Source organism: Benincasa hispida, chromosome 11, assembly GCF_027475165.1.
Source record: "Benincasa hispida cultivar pf3 chromosome 11, pf3_genome.v1.1, whole genome shotgun sequence".
In the NCBI taxonomy this organism is placed as follows: Eukaryota; Viridiplantae; Streptophyta; class Magnoliopsida; order Cucurbitales; family Cucurbitaceae; genus Benincasa; species Benincasa hispida.
The window spans coordinates 14,052,112-14,070,589 of record NC_143488.1 but is presented as its reverse complement, the minus strand read 5'-3'; positions in this window follow the sequence as shown (position 1 = coordinate 14,070,589).

Genomic DNA, 18,478 nt, shown 5'->3' with positions numbered 1-18,478 from the left:
TTTTCAATCAGGTATGAACAAAAACATTCATGTAGCATTAAAACATAAAGATCCGAAAAGCATAACTTTTATGGTTAAATTGATTTGAAAGGTTTGTGAGTAATTTTCCTTGACATGCTCCAGGAGGGATCTATCCATAATACCCTTCGTTTTATCTTTTTACTATCATTGCCAATTCGGTGTAATACATCAATGTATAATCTTCACTACATCATTGTCATGAATATTTTCGAACTTTAGGCTCTTACATTTTCCTCAAAGATGATCTAAATACAAGTCCTCACAAAGAGAATTTAGGAATAGGGATAGTTAGAGAAATAAGGAAATATGCTCTGCAGTGTGATTATTCCATTAGAGAGGTGTTGAATATATACACAATTTGGTAAGGATCACTAACGATAAAGCCTAATAGATGACAGACACGTATACAAAGGACAAAACAGAAAATCAAAGAATGAAAGAATTTATACGATATCGTATTGTACAAGGTGAAAAATAAATCACACGACATCGTTTTGGTCCTCTGTTCTAACATCCCCCCTCAAATGAGAGGGTGCTAGAAGCACACTGAGTTTGTGTATGAGCTGGGAGAAGCATGATTCAGATAGAGGCTTCATTAGGCCATCTGCAAGTTAATCCGAGGAGGGAACATAGTAAACGTCAATGGTTTTTGCAAGCTCCTTGTCACGAACATAATGGACATCAAGTTCCACATGCTTGCTGCTGGAGTGAAAAATAGAATTGACTACTAAGGATAAGGCACTGAGGTTATCACACCATATTATGGGTGTGGAAGGGGGACAAAGCTACAATTCACCAAGAAGACATTGAACCCAAGACATGTCAGCAACAGTTTGGGCAAGGGATCGATATTCTGATTTAGTACTTGATCGGGCAACCACAATGTATTTCTTTGATGACCATGAGATAAGAGAATTCCTAAGGAATAAGCAATGACCTGCGATGGACTTACGATTGTCAACATTACACGCCCAATCCGCATCAGTATAGACAACGAGATTGAGGTAGAAACAACCCATAATGTTATGTGCCTTTGAGGTAGCAAAGAGCACGCTTCACAGCTTGCTAGTGCACGGGAGTAGGTTGTTGAAGAAACTGACTAAGCTTGTTAACAATATAAGAGATATCAGGGCACGTATGAGTGAGGTATTGGAGAGCCCCAAGAACATTTCTGTATAAGATGGGATTATTCATGGGAAGTCCATCATGAATGGGAAATTTTTTGCCAATGGCAGCAGAAGAATCATGGCTTGAGATTACTCATCCCTATTTGGATGGGCAGGTCAGATATGTAGTTGGACTGCAAAAGAGACATACTGATAGGAGATCTTAGGACTTCCACACCAAGGTAGTAACTGAGGGACCCAAGTTTTTAAGAGAAAAAATATTATGCAGCCGCTGTACAAATTTTTTAGTGAAAGTTTAAGTCCTTGTGATCAGTATGTCCACATAAATTAAAAGAAGGATAGTCGTGGTAGGACTTGTTGGGTTATTTCACCTTTAGTGAAAGCTCAATAAAGGCCTAAGGCCTTTTAGGTTTTTTTTTTAAAACGATTCAACAATCGTAGGTTAGGTCAACATGTGTATGCACGAAAATCAAGAGTTAAGAAAATGGCAAAAAATTGGAGTTTCTTTGTAATCCGACCAATAATGTTCTTCAGCCATTTGGGGATCAATCCATGGTCCGATCGAGCTGAAATTTTGACAGCGTGTGTCTGACTGTAGGTAGCTCCAAAAAAAATCTCAACCATCCGGATTGAAGACCCTCATGTCAAGAACACGCTGTCAAAATTTCATCTTGATCGGACCATAGATTGATCCCCAAATGGCTAAACAATATTACTGGTCAGATTGCAAAGAAACTCCAATTTTCTGTCATTTTCTTAACTTTTGATTTTCGTGCACATACATGCTGACTAGTGGCTGCTGAATTACTTTAAAACAAAACCTAAACGACCTTAGGATTTTATTGGGCTTTCACTAAAGGTGAAATAGCCCAACAAATTTCCCCCTATTTCACTTTGTGGAGGATCTTGTCATTCCCGCAGCAGAACGACAAAACTCAAGCTTCTCTCTTGGTAGATTCTTCGTCAACATATCATATCTATTATGATCATTATGTATCTTCTCAAACTCAAACAATTCATCATTCAAAGCATCTTTCATCCAGTGATACCTCACATCTATATGCTTTGTTCTAGAATGAAATGTAGCATTCTTATCAAGATGAATATAACTCTGATTATTGCAGTATATGACATATCTTTGTTGCTTGAAGCCAAGTTCCTGTATAAAGTGTTTCATCCACAACATCTCTTTACAAACCTCTGCTGCTGCAATATACTTTGCTCCAGTTGTAGAAAGTGTAACACACTTCTACAACCTTGACTGCCAAGACACTGCACCACTTGTAAATATCATCAAGTAACCGGAAGTAGACATTTTGTTGTCTAGATCTCTTGCTATATCTGAATCTTTTTACCCAACAAGAACTGACTTTCCACCTCCAAATGTGAGCTTCAAACTTGAAGTTCCTCTCAAATGCACTTGACTGCCTCCCAATGCCGTTTTCTTAGATTGGACATAAAATGACTAACAACACCAACAGCGTAAGCAATATCAAGTCTAATGCATACCATGGCATACATCAAGCTCCCAACTGCTGAAGCATAAGGGATTTTGCTCATATCTTCCTTCTCTTTATCTATAAAAGGACTCTGTTTGCTACTCAGTTTGAAGTGACTAGATAAAGGCAAACTGACCAGTTTCGCTTTACTCATGTTGAAACGCTCAAGCACCTTCTCCAAGTATTACTCTTATGACATATACAACTTCTTGGAAGCTCTGTCTCGAACCATTTGAATTCCAATAATTTTCTTTGCTGGCCTCAAATCCCTCATGGCCTATGAAGCACAGACACAGATATGGCTACACAATAAGGATACGATCGAATACGACGATTCGTCAATTTCTAAAAAACTAAGATACGAATACGTCTAAGGATGCATCATTTTTTAAATATTCTTTTAATAAATATATTTCTAAAAAACAAGGATATTGATACATTGAAGATACATTTTTTCTTTAAAAAAAATCTATGATATAGATAAATTTAGCATACAAGTTAATAATAATATCACAAAATAAAATACAAACACTGAAATACAATACAAAAAAATAACATCTAAGATGTTAAAGTACAATAGTTAATAAAATGCAATAGAAAAGTGACTCATATTACAAAGAAGAAGAAGAAGAAGATTAGAGAGAAAAGTATAAGATAAACGAAGAATTTATTATTGAAGATATCTAAATGGTTTATATTTTGGTGGACTTTGTGGGGACTCAAATGTGAAGATGAAGATTAGATGATTCTAGTTTAGGATTTAGTCCGTTATTTATTTATTTTTTCTTTTAGTTTTGGACTCAAGTAGTGAGCTTTTTAAATAAGTTGCCTAATTTTAGATTGGGAAAGATTAGATGAGTTACTTGTCTTTTTTCTTAAAAAAAAAAAGGTATGCATAGAAATAGATACTCAAATCGCGTGTCAGATACGTATCTGGAAAGTATTTGAAAGTATAGATATGTCAAATCGCGTGTCAGATACATATCTGGAAAGTATCTGAAAGTATCGGTATCTGATACGTGTCTGATACCGATTCTTTGCCTCACACGAAGTATCTGTGCTTCATAGCTCATGACAAAGGATTTGCTCAATTGTTTCTTCACCCTGTCAATTCTTGAAACATTCTTACCAATAATCAAAATGTCATCAACATAAAGCAGTAATACAATAAAATCATCATCAAAAAAATTTTGGACAAAAACACAATGATCAGAAGTAGTCTTTTTATAACCTTCCTCCCCCATAACTGACTCAAACTTATTATACCACTGCCTTGGTACCTGTTTCAACCCATAAAGATATTTCTTCAATTTACACACCAGATGTTCTTTGCCTTTATGCTCATAACCCTTTGGTTGTTTCATGTAGATTTCTTTATCTAAGTCCCCATGAAGAAATGCAGTCTTAAGATCCATCTGCTCAACCTCTAAGTCAAAATTAGCTGCCAAACCTAGAATTATACATATAAAAGACATCTTGACAACTGGAGAAAAAATGTCATCAAAGTTGACACCTTTCTTCTGACTAAACCCTTTGATAACCAATCTCGCTTTGTAACACGGATTTGAGATATGTTCTTCCTATTTCACTCTATAAGCCCACTTATTTTTCAGTGAAGTTTTTCCTTTAGGCAATTTCATAAGCTCAAAAGTGTGGTTTTCATGTAAAGACTTCATCTCATCTTACATGATATCAATCCACTCTCTTTTATGCTCATCTTCTATGGCCTCTTCCAAACTCTTAGGCTCTCCCCTATCAGTCAATAACAAATATTCATTAGCTGGATATCTTGTTGACGGACGTTGATATCTGACATATCTCCTGAGTGAAGCATCGTAGGAACTTCTGCTTCTGACAACTATTCCTGAACACTATCATCTGCCTCAACCTATTCAGAACCCTCATCTGTTTCAAAAAACTGATCATCTTGAACCTCATTTTCTATGTGTGTAAAAGGTTGTGTCAAAGAAACTGAATTCAAATCAATCAGATCATCATTATGCTCAGACTCTGTTTTATCTATCTTCTCAATGCCTAGTATCGTTTGGTCTTCAACAAACACAACATCTCAACTTCTTATGAGCTTCTTCTATACGGGATCATATAATCTATGACCAAACTCATCTTGGTCATAGCCAAGAAATACACATGATCTAGTCTTTGCATCAAGCTTTGATCTCTCATCTTTAGGAACATGAACAAAAGCTTTACAACCAAAGATACGCAAGTGATCATAAGATATATCCTTATTTGACTATATTGTGTTCGGAACTTCTGATCCCAAAGGAACACATGATGTGAGATTAGACATGTACAACTGTATTCAATGCTTCACCCCATAATGATTGTGATAACTATGATTCTGAAAGCATGCATCTCATTCTCTCAACTAGTGTTTTGTTCATTCTCTTAGCTATGCCATTTAACTGAGGAGTATTAGGCGGTGTCTTTTGATGTCGAATACCATGATTTTTGAATACTCATCAAAAGGTCCAAAATACTCACCACCATTATCAGTCCTAATACACTTCAACTTTTTACCAGTTTCTCTCTCAACAAGGGCATGAAACTTTTTAAACACTTGTAATACTTGATCTTTAGTTTTCAAGTTATAGACTGAAGGAAATCGGATCTGAGATTTCCATGAGCAGCGGAAGAAAGATAATTCTAAATCACAATCATGAATGAACAATACATTTACAGTCGACTTCAAACAAACGGTTATAAAATTCATACATAAATTACAGCATGAAAAACTCAAATGAACAGAGAGCAAACTCTAGGCACATTTGAAGATGCGTCTCCACGTTCCGTTGCGCGACCGCTCGAACAATCAATAACCTCGAATGCTCGATCTACATGACCGTAACACAGCACAAACTCTTCACACTCGTTCTCAACGATCGCCTCGGTCACGAACTCCTCAGCAACATGAACGGCCTTCAAATAACCTCGACGATGTCGAGTTTAGTTTGATACCACTAAGAAGGCTACCTTGGTATTCTTGGTGTGAGAATCTAGAGGTTGGGCTCTGTTCAGACTTGGAATGAGGTAGACGAAGGAGGAAACACCGAACGTGTACACGACTGGGCAAGTGGGAGATGACGGAGACCTATCGTATAGGTCAATGCCCAATCGTTTAGATAAAGCTATGTGATCGTCTAAAAAAAGCTATGTGATCATTTAGCTCATCGTTTAGCTCGGTCTGTCGCCTACAGACTCTACATGATCGTTTACTTAGGGCAAGCAATCGTCTAGCAAAACTATGCGATCGTTTAGTAAATACTGCACGATTGTTTAGCTCGCCACTGTACGATCGTCTAGCTCGCCCAACCGTCGTTTAGTAAATTCATATTTATTTGACAACTACGTAAGTTTCTTTTGCGTGAGAGAGAAAGCTCAAAAAACCTTTTCAATCGTTTGTAAAACTTCTTTTCAAAATAGGAAAACCACTTTCCTTTTAAACTCACGGTTACCATGAATCCAATAACCACCCACTTATTTGGTTATTAAAGAAAAAGAATTAATTATCCAATAATTAATATTATTATAAATATAAATGATAACCAACTTATCATACTATATTTATAACCTATAGTTTTAATATTTCATCTCATGAAACATATAAACCATAGTTCATTTTCTATTTCATGGTACTTAATATAAATCTCATTTACATCAATCCTCCACTAGATGTATCTCATACATCATACCGATTATATCATATATAATCAAAATACCTCTTGTCAATTTGAACATTTCAAATCAATACCAAGAACTGATCCTTAACTGAATCCATTGAGCTACCAAGGGGACCTTATGGACCTGTAGCTCGAAGCTCCAACGGTATGTGAATAACTGACTAAACTCTTTAAGTCACGGGATCCACCATCCGTTAACTGCCAGGCACTCCAGTAAAGACTGACAACTGAACTCTTCTTACCACAGATAAATTATATGTCCATCTTAACCAATCAACAGTACGATAACCCTTCACAGATCGCTTGTAAGTACAACTGGGCCAATAATCGTTATGCCCTTATAGTTACATCTGTCTTCTTAAGTACCACTAATTCCTCTAATGAACATAAGTCATAGTCCTACTATGACTGAGTTTTCTCTTCCAAAGAAAAGTTGTGGCCACTATGTTCAAGCCTCGGAATCAGCCCTTAAGGGAGCAATCTCTCTACTTATCCCTGCTTTGGGAAAGGAGTGAATTCCAACTTGTGGATTAAGTTCCCAGCTCCCAGATCAGACAAGTCCCCAAAAAGGTAGGCATGTTGAGTTGGTAATATGGCCACTCTCACCTATACTAATCAAAGGACCACCCTCAAAGGCATAAGTTCCCAAAACACTCAGGATTGAGGTCGTGTCATCTATTGTCATTTAGGTGAGTTGTAAGTCTCTGGTATCAATGGCATTATATACAGAGTCTAGTTATCTCGTGGTCCAGGTCTTATACAAACTCTTTGTATAGGACACCCCCGCCTGCACGTCTCCACATGAATGGTCAGGATCAACCATCTGTAGTAGTTTACAACACTTGCAAACTTCTACAAAGCGGGTCGTATCCGTAGTGTCACCAGGTTCAGGTATCTCACCTTAATCCTTATACTACAGACCTATTTAGGTTATCACTTAAGGCATGATTCACTTGTATATCACATATACATGCTTAAGTTCACATAAGAAAATCAAGGAGCTTTGTTTATTGGATATGAGTAAATGTTAGAATTAAATAACACTTATTTTATTCATTAAACAATATGTATCTTTACAAAACAACGAGACTCCAGGAGAATTAGGACACCAATCCTAACATAGACCCATATTTTCCTTGAATGATCATCAATAAACGTCACAAAATATGATGCACCTCCAAGTGTTTTTATTTTCATAGGACCACACACATCAAAATTTACCAAATCTTGTATATTTGGTTTCCTTGAATGCTGAGATGACTTAAAAGTAACTCTAGCCTGCTTTCCTGCCAAACAATGAGTCTTTTTAAGGGTGCACTCTTTATATCAAGAAGATAATTTTTCTTAGCCAAAAATTTCAAACCCTTCTCACTCATGTGATTGAGTCTTTTATACCAAAGTTCAACACTCGCTTCATCATTCACTGTATTTATATCACAATCAGTGATCCTAATGGGTTACAATCTCCACTATAATGTGAGGAGTAAAAAACCACGAATTGAAGTCAAAATCTCCACTATAATCAATAATGGGTTACAATGAGCTCTCCCTAGTCACAACTAGAGGCATACACATTAAATATCTCAAGATAACAATCTTGGCAATAAAACGGCAACAAAATGAGAAGAATAAAATTGTAAACATCTCACTTGAAGTGGCAACTAATTACCTACGGTATCTGACTGTAGGTAGCTCCAAAAGAAATCTCCACCGTCTAGATTGAAGACGAGTCAAGACACGCTATCAAAATTTCAACTTGATTGGACCACGGATTTATCCCCAATTGGCTGAAGAACGTTACTTGTCGGATTGCAAAAGAACTCCAATTTTCTGTCATTTTCTTAACTCTCAATTTACATGCATATATATGCTGACTGATGGTTGTTGAATCATTTTAAAACAAAACCTAAAAGGCCTTAGGCCTTTATTGGGCTTTCACTAAAGGTGATATAACCCAACAAGACTGGTAAAGAAGAATAGTGAGTCATCAGCCCTGGAATTAGAGAAACCCTATTGGATAAGTGTAGCTTTCAGTTTGTCATACCACATTTGAGGGCCCTGCTTTAGACCACAGAGTGTTCGTTGAAGTTTGCATACATATTGTAGGTGTTGAGGATCAAAGTAGCCTTCAGGTTGCTTCATGTAAATATCTTCAGTGAGGTTGTCATTTAGGAAGGCATTATTAATGTCAAGTTATCTAATATCCCATCCTTTCGCAATAGCAAGAGCTAAGACAATCCGAATGGTCGAAGCTTTCACAACAGGGTTGAAAGTCTCATAGAAATCAACATCAAGAACTTAGTGAAACCCTTTGGCAACTAATCGAACCTTGCATCTATCAAATGAACAATCTGACTTCTTTTTAATCTTGACTGTCTGCTTGTTCTCAATGAGGTTTATATGAGGGGGTGGATGGCATAAGAGTCCATGTTCTGTTGCACATATGGTTGCAATTTCGTTATCCATAGTAGATTTCCAATGAAGAGAGGTTATGGTAGCAGTCACAGAAGAGGGTTCAAACTGAGGAGAATCAAAAGAGGAACAGGTAGCTAAGAAAAAGCCCTAGACTTTGGGCTTGAATATGTCACTTTTAGCCCGAGTTTGCATAGCATGAGATGGTTGGGGTGGTTGGGTGTAGGGGAAAGGGAATTAACAGGAGAGGGCTCATGAACAACATGTTCAAGTGTTGGTGTTGAAGGAGCAATAGGGCTCAAGGCAAGATGCAGGGGTAGTGGTAACAAAGGCTCCTAAGTAGAGGAGAAGGGTGATGGTGAGGAAGGAACAACCGAGGGAGATGCAGCAAGGAACTCAGAAGATGCCTGCAATTGATTTGGTGGAGTGGGAGTGGACTCGAGAAAATGAAATCAACTGATAATGGTATCGTGAGACGAGGTGGATGAGGAAGGAGAGGTTAGAAAACCTTTCTTGAAAAGGAAAGACTCATTGAATATGACATGACGAAAAATATAAATACAACCATTTGAACTCAAACATTTGTATCCTTTATGGGCTGCACTATATCCAAGGAATATACACTTGGTACTATGAAATTAAAACTTATGAGTTTGATATGGTCTAAGACAGGGATAACAAGCACAATCGAAGTTTCCAAGGAAGGTATAGTCAGGTGTAGCATGGAAGGCTTTTTCGATTGGTGAAAGGTGATTTAAAATAGGGGTTGGAAGGAAGTTTATGAGAAAAACCGCAGAGGAGAAGGCTTCCTACCAATACCGAAGAGGCATGGCAGCTTGAGCAAAGAGGGTTAACCCCATTTCAACAATGTGGTGGTATTTTCTTTCTACAATGCCATTTTGTTGCCTAGTGTGAAGATAGGGGTGTCGAACAAAATACCATTGTCTTAGAGAAAGTTAAAGAATGAGTGAAGCTCACCTCCCTAATCACTTTGGAGGGTTTTAATTGTTCTTTCAAATTTGTTTTCAACAAGAGCAATGTATTGGATGAAGGCAGACAGGGTCGCTTATTTTGTTTTGAGAGGGTATGAGTGAGATGGGTGAAGTTGTCAACAAAGCTTATGTAGTATTTGTAGCCTAGTATGGAGGACACAAATGTTGGCCCCAAAAGTCACAGTGAATGATTTCAAAAGGATGCGAGGTTTGAGAGAAAGACCGATTAAAAGGTAGCCGATGAGACTTTCCTTGTTGACACACATCACTAAATTTAACTTTTTCATTCGAGAGAGGTTTCAAATTAAAAGAGTTTAAAATGATGCTAACAACTCATTTAGACACATGACCTAACCGTTGGTGCCAAATGTTTTTGGACACCTTACATGAATTAGACTTTTCAGCATTAAAGACACTAGAAGAACCCAACACAGATTGACTTGAAATAGCATCTGCAACTTTTATTTGATTGACTCTAAGCTTTGTATTGAAGGGAGGCTTTATACGTTCTTTAGGAGGTGGGAGCTTGATTTGATATAATCCATTCTTAAGAGTTCTTCCAGCATCACCTTTCTTGTATCCTTGTCCTTCACAAGACATAAATTGGGGTGAAATTTAACATAGAGATTATTATCAACAGAAAATTGGGCTATGCTAATTAAGGGCTATGCTAATTAAATCTCTTAATTGTGGCACATGAAGCATATTTTTCAGTAGTATAGGAGGGTCATTTGCATTCTGTGATTTAACAGTGCTATTACCAACATGATAAATGGGTAATCTAGTTCCATTACCAACAATAAACGATTCATTACCGTTGTAGTTAGACTTAGTCATCAGATTTCCAGCATCGATAGTCACATGATTTGTAGCACTACTATCAACTAACCAACTTGGTGCTGGGTTGAAATCCCAAGCACAACAGAAAACATCAAGACCATTTTCAGATTTTAATAATGAATTAACAGAAGAAATATAATTTAGAATTCCTTACTTTCATTGACGACTTTGGAGAGCTTTACCAACTTTTGAGATCTACAGTCTTGATTCCTCTTGTCACACCCCGCACCAGATTACCCTCCTAACCTGGATGGAATAGTGACTGCAGCAGTTACCAACCCTTTTGCTGGCACTTACTGCCTATCTTACCTGTTAAATTTTGCTCAAACCATGAATACATACAAAATAACTCAGAACTTAACACATTTACATTACAGGGTTTCGCAGCATTGTTTATACATGGATATTACAACTTAATGAGCCCCATCAAGAATACTAGTCTCTAGACAGACACATGTGTATTAACTAATACAGGTCTTCAAATACGCTTCCTTCAACATGTTCCTTTGAGTGGCAGAGCAGTAGCAGAAAATTCTTTTGGGAACTGACCACTACTTGAAAGAAAAACATTTGAAAACATGAGCTAGAAGCCCAATAAGTGACTTAATAAAACATAAATCTCATGCTCTAACTGAAAGCTCGAAAACATAATACTGGAATTAAAATATACCAAGCAAATGTGTACATAAAACCTTTAAAACCATTGTATCTGAAAACTGAATCTTAGCTGAGAATGAACATTCATCGCTCAAATTCCCAGTGCCAAGCCATGGCCAATGAGACCTCTACTTCGATCTCTTCATACTAAACTATGGCTAGGAGAGATCCCTACGTCGATTTCTTTAAATATACCAATGGGCATCTCAAGCAACTTCCTCTAAACATTAACATTGGTAACTACTCTTAAACATCATTAAACATCACTATTCCCTAGTTGAGAACGACCATACATCGCTCTATCTCCCAACGTCTGTTATTGGCCACGAGACCCATGCTTCGGTCTCTCTTTGGTTTATGGCCTAGGAGACTCATACTTCGGCCTCTCCTTCAGAACTACCTACGTGCACATGGAGGTTTCTATGTACCATCAACACCTTAGGTACATTTATTCAGATACCTTTCTTACCTTCAATATTCCTTTTCATTGTGTTTAGGAATATTAACGCATGTACTTTGGCAATCTTAGGTATTTAAATATAGTAAATCAAGCTTCACTCAATCTTAGCTTTAACCCTAACGCATGCTTCATACTTTGTAAAATAAGTTGGCTTAAATCGTGTTGAACTAGCTTGTAAAAACTATTAGCATGTATTAGATATGGAAAACATACTTGGAAAACTCATACATTAGTAACATCATGCATTGATCATGCTTCCAATCCCTCGACGTCGTATTACTTACGTGCACGTGCTCATAACTGAGTATCGTCGTACCTTAGGTACTTAACTAGGATACTTTCTCATTGTCCTTCAGTATTCGTCATATAACTAATCATAAACATTTAGTTGAACACTAAGGCTTAGTGCTCAAATCATCATACTAGTTCATCATGAAAATGGAGTTACTAAAGCATGTTGAAAGTATCTGGACAAGATAACATATTTAAATCATGTCAATTTCCATGGAAACATACTTTACTTAGCATGAGAAATAGCTTCAAATATATGTTGCTTGGCACTTTATTTAAACACTTAGCATGAGAAATAATTTCAAAGAAATCATAGTTTTTAAATCATTAAAACATTAAATCATCACATAGTCACTCACAGCTCGTCGGGGCTCTTAACGGGTTATACGCCTCTCCTAGCTCTTCTTGGCCTGAAAGGACATAATTCCCGATTAAATTCCTTAGAATTCTTGGCAAAATACCTCAAACAGTTCATTTACTAATGGAACTTTCATCAACAAAGACAACATTGCTAGCGAGATAACCATTATGAGTGAACTCAGTTCATTTACTAATGGAACTTTCATCAACAAAGACAACATTGCTAGCGAGATAACCATTATGAGTGAACTCATCCTTCATGAGCGAGATCCTCATGAGCGAGAACCTCCTAATGAGCAAGATCCTCATGAGTGAGATCCTCGTGAGCAAGATCAAGCTTTTCCTAGCAAACTTTCATCCTAACGATACTCACCTTATCAGCGAGATTCAACCCAATTTCTAGCGAGATTTCCTTCTTGAGCGAGATCTTCATCACAAAATTAGTGAGATTATCATCCTAAGCGAGATCCTCATCCTTCTCATCTCGCTCTCGCTTTTCACGATGAGTTGTTTGCTTGTTCTTCCCAAGCAGCTATCTGCTTCTGTACAGATTCTTTGTTTCAATTTCAAAACTTCATAACTCAAAATTCATAAATCTTTTCAAGAAACTTCCTTCTACAAACTTGTTTAGAATTGAGTTAATTTCTTACCTCAAAATTTCGGCGGAAAACTCCTTATGGTTTGGCCTATAGCTTCCAATCTTCACCTCGAGCCCTGATTAATTCGAGATTCTGCCTCTTCTGCAAATTCCTCACTTTTTTTTCTTCTTCTCCTGCAATCTTTCTCCAACAAGGCAACCTCGAAAACTAGATTCTCCCAGCTTTCAAATGGCACCAATTTTACTAGATTTGCTCATGTAGATTACTGAAACCAAACTTTCGAAGTTTCTCTTCCTTTTAATCTTCCTGCTGCCTCCTAAGTTCAAGGATTAACCGCCACGTCACCCTATACTTGGTGCCTCCAACCCAAGCCAATAAGTGAGCTTCCCTATTTAATATGTTTTTCTTTTTCTTTCTCTACAACTCCTATAAACAACATGGATTTTCACTTAACATGCTTGTTACTTACTTTTGTAGGACAATAGAGTACGGGGTTGACACCTCTGCTGCAAATCAAGTGAACACCACCAAAATGGTTTTACCAATATTCTTCTTGTGCTAGTGAGATAGAAAGAGGTAAGATCCTTGGAGGGAATTTCCTATCAAGAAAAAATCTAGCCAAAGGCCAAGAGAAAAAATTGTACGTATCACTTTTTATGAAGAGAGAACTGACTAGAGAGAGGAGAAAGTTAGGAGAAGATCTCTCCCACTCCTATATAATTCTCCACGTTAGGGAGTTTGTTATATCAATTTTTTTAATTCATTATTTATTTAATCAATCAATTAAATCAAATTTAATTTATTAACAATAAATTAATTTAATTTATTAAAATAAATAAATAAATACTAATTAATCAAATTAATTAATAATAAATAAATATCTCATTAATGAAATGTGCATTAGAATCATATTCTAATACATCCCTCTCTCATAACCTATAGTTTTAATTCAATTCATTAAATTAATTAATTAATTAATTAATTCTTCAACTAATTAATCATTAAATTAAATATCAATATTTAATTTAACCTTATAATTTAATCATATTCAATTATGTTTTCTCTCATATTACGTATAGTTTTAATATGAATCTAATGTGCATTAATTTTAACCTATAATTTTATTATGAATTCTATTCGTATTAAATCTAATATTTCAACTCCTTCAAATATTTAGTTCTCCTATAAATTAATTTTTGAATCAAATTCAAAATAAATTTATATTATCAAGTTTAATTAAAATATAAATTCAATATTATAATGTATTACCATACATTATATTCTTTCACTTAGTAAATTTGACATTTTAAATTATTTTAATTATCTCAATACTCTTTATGAGCTACCAATGGGACCCAATGAACCTACGGATCAGAAGCTCCAACGATATGAGATTAATTGACTAAACTCTTTAACCAAGTTAATCAATATCCGTTTTACCCCTGAGTTACTTCTATATCCTTAAGTACCAATGCTTCTCTAATAAACAACATGTTTATGGTCTAACCATTAAACAAAAAAATTTGTCAGGCCAGTGAGAGGGTAAGACCCTTTGTTCAAGTCCCAGACACACCACTTAAGAGAACACTCATCTACTTACCCTAAAGTCGGGAATGAGTGAATTCCATCTCGTGAAATTGTGTTTCCAGCTCCGCACTCGATCTTGTCCCCAAAATGGAAGGCTTATTGAGTCGGCGAACTAACCACTCTCACTCATACAAATCAAAGGACAGTCTTTTATGAATAGGAGTTCATGATTCACACAGGATTGAGACTAAGTTTCCTAGGTCATCCTAGTGAAATAGAAACCTAACTAGTCAACAGAGTTACATCTAGAGGTTACTATTTCTTGGTTCGGTCTTATGCAAACTCATTGCATAGAATACCCCCACTTGCATGTCCTCTACGCAAATGCATTGGATCATTGTATTTGTATCAAATACAAAGTCGGTCGTATCCATAGTTTTACCAGGATAAGGTACCTAGCTTTAACCATATACTATAGACCCTTTAGGCTGTATTTCAAACATTGATCTTCGTATGTCTCTGAAGAAACCCGAAGGTCTGCAATAGAAATAGGGATCGACCTAATTTTAATTTTATCACAGAAATAAACTTTACAGAACAAAAATTATGCATTTCAACAAAAAAAATATATTTTACAGCATAAAAGAAGAAAAAAAATTAGAATTAGAAAGTGCTTACCCTTGAAGAACTGTTCTTCACGTAATCATTCTTCTTCACGAACCTTCCTCGGAAAACACAGGACACTACCACAAGTGAGACCTTCTATATTCTCTTTTGAGTAGAGAATTCTCAAGAGGTGTGGGTTCTGAGTTTTGGGAGAAGGAAAGAGTTTGAGAGAGAGGAAGAACTTTCTTGCAGGGAGTCTTATATGTTTTTTAGAGGAATCTCAGAGAGATCGTAAAACGCTTCTGTGAAGAAGATCAATATCATACACCAACCAAAACCACTCCATACTATGCATGATTTGATTGAAGGAAATCGGACTCAAGATTTCCATGAGCAACGAAAATAAGATTATTCCAAATCATAATCATGAATGAACATTACATTTACAGTCATCTACAAAACATGCGTTTATACAATTAATACAGAAACTACAACATGAAAATTCAAATGAACAAAGAGAAAACTCTATGAACATTTGAAGATGTGTCTCCACGCTCCTTTGCGCACGACTGCTCGAACAACAACAACTTCGAACGCTCGTTCTACACGACCGCAACACAGTACGAACACTTTTCGCTCGTCCTCAACGATCGCCTTGGTCACGAACTCCTCAACAATAGCATGAACGACCTTCACAGCACCTCGACGATGTCGAGTTAAGTATGACACCACCAACAAGGCTACCCTAGTATTCTCGGTGTGAGAATCCAGAGGGTGGGCTCTGTTCAGACTTGGTATAAGGCACCCGAAGGAGGAAACACCAATCGTGTACATGATTGGGCAAGTGGGAGATGGCGAAGACCTATTGTATAGGTAGATGCCCAATCGTTTAGCTAAAGCTAAGCACTCGTCTAGCAAAATCTATGTGATCGTTTAGCTCGTTCTGTCGCTTATAGACACTACACGATCGTTTACTTTAGGCAAGCGATCTTCTAGCAAAAGTTATGCGATCATCTAATAAATACTGTACTATCGTTTAGTTCGCCATAGCACGATCATTTAGCTCGCCCAAGCTGCCATTTAGTAAATCTGTATTTACTTGACAACTCCGTGAGATCCTTTGCACGAGAGAGAAATCTCTAAAACTTTTTTATGAAAACTTTTCAACAATTAAAACTTACTAAAATTAAGAAAACCATTTTCCTTTTATCTCACGGTTACCATGAAAATCCAATAACCACTCACTCAATTGGTTATTAAAGAAAAAGAATTAATTATCCAATGACGTTAGGTGAGATGCAAGTCTCTAGTATCAACGACGTTATATACAGAGTCTAGTCATCTCGTGATCCAGGTCTTATACAAACTCTTTGTATAGGACACCCTCACTAGCACGTCTCCACATGAATGGTCAGGATCAACCATCTGTAGTAGTTTACAACACTTGCAAACCTCTACAAAGCGGGTTGTATCCATAGTGTCACCAAGATCAGGTATCCCACCTTAATCCTTATACTACAGACCTATTTAGGTTATCACTTAAGGCATAATCCACTTGTATATCACATATACATGCTTAAGTTTATATAAGATAATCAAGGAGTTTTGTTTATTGGATATGAGTAAATGCCAGAATTAAATAACACTTATTTTATTCATTAAATAATGTGTATCTTTACAAAACAATGAGACTCCGGGAGAATTAGGACACCAATCCCAACACTGATGAGAGAAAATTAAGAGAAGGGAATTGTAACTCCTTCCTTTAATTTTGAATTTTGAAATTTAAAATTAAAATTAAAATAAATTTAATTTAAGTAATAATTATCAATATTGTATCAAATATAATATAACCTATAGTTTTTATTTCTCTTATCAATGCATGGTATTTAATATAAATCACATTTATACTAAATTCAATTATATGAATTTCATCCATACAATTAGTATTTGAATCATATTCAAATTTAATTCCTCTCTAAATAAACTTTATACTATAATGTATCAAATACATTATATTAATTATATCACATATAATTAATTTCTTCAATTAATTTAAAAAAGTCAAATTAATCCAAAATTGATTCTCAATAATCCCTGTTGAGCTATAGATGAGACCTTATGGACCTGTAGATTGAAGCACCACTTATACTTGAATAATTAATTGAACTTCTTTAATTAAAATAGTCAACATCTATTAACTGCCGATCACTCCCCAAAAAGGCTTGTTGGGGTTGGTGCCCTAAATCTCGTAGGGTCCTGTAGTTTGTAATTGCATTGTACGAACATTTTATTTATTTAATAAAATATGAGATGTTTTATTTGACATTTAGTAGCATTAAACCCAGAAGACAATAAACTAACATCCAAGGTTATCTTCTGTAGCTTAAACATGTATGTAGAGACATACAAGTGGATCATGTTTAAGTGATAACCTAAATGGTCTGTAGTAGATGGATAAGGCTGGATACCTTATCCTGGTGACACTACGAGTATGACCTGCTTTGTAGATGTTACAATTGTTGTAAAGTGCTGCAAATGATCTGAACCTGATCATTCATATGGAGACATGTGAGAGGGGATATTCCATACAAAGGAGTTTGTATAAGATCGGACCACGAAATACTAGTCTCATTATATAATGTCGTTCATAATAGAGACTTACATTCACAAGGATGACCATAGGTGACATGACCTAAATCTTGAGTGAATTGTGAACTCCTGCCTATGAAGGCGGTCCTTCGATTTGTATGGGTGAGAGTGGCCAGATTGTCGACTCAATAAGCCTACCATTTTGGGGATTCATCTGATTAGGGAGCTGAGAACACAGCTAAACAAGAAGAAATTTACTCCTTCCATAACGTTAAGGTAAGTAGATAAATTGCTCCCTTAAGGGCTAATTCCGAGACTGGAACAATGTGGCACCATACCCTCTCCTGGCCTAAAAGGGATTTGGTCATTGTTGGACTATGACTTATTCATTAGAGGAATCAGTAGTACTTAAGGAGTTAGATGTAACTATAAAGACAAAACGGTAATTTTGGCCTAGGTGTATTTAGAAGTAATTTGTGAAGGATCATCGCACTGTTGACTGGTTATATCCAATAAACACAAAAATATATTTGTAGTGCGAAGAGTGCAACTATCGGTCTTTAGTGGAATGCTCGACAGTTAATAAATGTTGAATAATTTAATTAATTATTCAATGGAGCTTCAATCTACAGGTCCACGAGGTCCCCTCTGTAGCTCAATAGGGATTAAATGAGAATCAATTTTGGATTAATTTTGATTATTCAAATTAATTGAGGGAATTAATTATATGTGATATAATTAATTTTAATTTATTTATATATGATATAGTTTTTATAATGTATTTGATACAATAT